Raw genomic sequence first — 2500 nt, forward strand, 5'->3', positions numbered from 1 at the left:
CTCTTATCATGTGAAGCTCAGCACCACTTTGTACGAGGGGGGGTTGAACAACAGGATAATGAAGTACAGCAATGGAGGCTGGCGGAGGTAGAGATCGGAAGACTTAGGGGCTCATTTTAACGCATGGAAAGGAATGAGGGGTTGGTGTGTGTGATACCGTTCCTCATTCCGTTTCAAGCTTTACAACGAGGCCATCCTCCAATTTCGACCTCTACCACCAGCCTCCCCCGAAGTACAGGTAACACTAGCTAAACGCCTCAGAGATACCCCCCCAGAATAAGTGTCCACTGCACTGGGATGGGCTGCGATGCAGTTTATCGATCTCTAGTCTGTGGTAGCAGTGTTGCTTAGTGATTCCAGTATGGATTATTCACTCCAGACCCGCCTGACACTGATACACACACATCCTGTGGATGTGGGACTGGATGTGTCAGTTAGTCGTCGTCCCCCACGGTATGACTGGATGTGTCAGTTTGTGACGTTAGAATTATAAGGTTCTATCTCCATTTTTGTCAGAATTGAGTTTTTTACATAATCTGATCCATTAGGTGTTTATTAATGCCTGTGTGGTGTTATTTTTTAAATGTTGAAATGTTTTAGTCAGTAATTTATCAAATACAAAGGTTCCATCTCACAAAACATAATGGAATGTAAAAACTTTGACGCTCAATATCTCTGAACTACCCTAAACGGAGATAGAACGTTATAATTCTATGCTCACGATGTGTCAGTTACAAACCCCCCAAGATATGACATTCACATTCAACACGACCCAATTCTCCAGAGGTAGCCTTAACCTTGGGCGGTTGATTACAGTGCTTAGCTAATTAGATACCCAGTTCATTAGTGAAGCACTTAGCTGCTTCATAGACCTGCTGACCAGCTGAAAGTCATTCACTGAAAGCTTGAAATTGATGTTACACCTTAACACTTGTTTAAACCCCCCACTGAGGGTGTGTTACTCTGTTTCCTGGTGTATTGTGGGGGTTGTGTGTGGAGTTCAGAGCCTTGTGCAGTGAGTATCTAACCGACGAGATACCCACCATGCATCATTCTGTCGTCCCAGGTTGTGTGAAGTGGTCTCTTGAACACATTTTAACCTTGCTCTCCACTTCCCCCCCCTCTTCCACTGTACATGCACACCCTTCACACACATCTAGTCCTTACACATACACACACTGCTCTTACACACACACACACACACACACACACACACACACACACACACACTGCTCACACACCACAGGAACACACACACACACACACTGCTCTCAAACGCACACATTGCTCACATACACACATCTAGTCCTTACACATACACACACTGCTCTTACACACGCACACACTGCTCACACACCACAGGAACACACACACACACACACACACTGCTCTCAAACGCACAACAAACATTGCTCACACACGCACACACTATCACACATCGCATGGACGTACACACACCGTTGCGCCACACCGCCACATTACGTTCATCTGCATAGAGTCATCCGTCATGGCGCTCAGGTGGGCCGTGTCCCTCCATTTAGTGGGCAGGGGGATGAGTGTGATACATTACACTGAGCCCTACTCTCAAACAAACACTGCAGTACAGACACACACACACACACAATAAACAATAACAGAGGGGGGATACGTTTGCTACGTCTATAGCACTATGCTGTGTAAATGGACCCTGCTGGAGCCCCTCCATCCACCTCCCACCTCAGCACAATTACAGCCAATCAAAACACCATGCCACCCCCACCGCTGCTCACATTAGCCTGGTTAGTCACGGTTAGCCAGCCGGAGAGACAAACATCAGGGAGAGAAAGAGAGAGAGTCTGTCTGTCTGTGGTCAAGGCTGATAGTGATAAGACTGTGTGTGTGCGTGCGTGTGTGTGCGTGTGCGTGTGTGCGTGTGTGTGTGTGTGTGTGTGCGTGCGTGCGTGCGTGCGTGCAGGTAATAGAGATTGCAATTTTGAAATAGTGTGGACAGAGTGACAGACTGCTCGTCTATTCAATACTGACTGTGGTCTGAAAGACTTATGTGAGCAACATCATCTTCTAAACCATCAATGTAGTAGTGCTGAAGTACTTGTAGTATTTACAAGCACACTATGTAAATCCTGCCTTTAGAAAACACACTTTGAATGGCCCCTCAAGAAAATACATTCACTCGGTAAAAAAGCCTTTTTCGATCCGACCTTGCGAGCTCTGCAAACGCGAGGTCGATCAACCAGACCGAAGTACGGAAGAGTGTTGCGTTTCACCTCACAGACCTGCACACCTAGCACCCAGCTGCTACATACTCCAGCGTATTGGCTGAATGAGTAGGTGGCAGAGGCTAACTACCAGAATGCACCTCTTTGGGGGAATTTTCTTCCAGCAGGTTCTACATTTTGTTCCAGCTGTTGTCACCTCCCTCTCACTAGCCAATTAGCACCTCCACCTCTGTGCTAACGTTCACTACCTCGTGAAATAAGAGTCTTTCAAGCGCGACCTCTCA

General features: G+C 47.1%; 1 protein-coding gene across 2 annotated transcripts in view; it reads left to right on the plus strand.

The window, feature by feature from the left end:
* Window positions 1-2500, plus strand: part of slc8a1b (solute carrier family 8 member 1b) — a gene marked incomplete at both ends in the record, with an annotated part of 122894 nt that overhangs the window by 115672 nt on the left and 4722 nt on the right. The window lies entirely within an intron of this gene.

Source organism: Nansenia antarctica, assembly GCF_963989245.1.
Source record: "Nansenia antarctica genome assembly, chromosome: 19".
NCBI lineage: Eukaryota > Metazoa > Chordata > Actinopteri > Argentiniformes > Microstomatidae > Nansenia > Nansenia antarctica.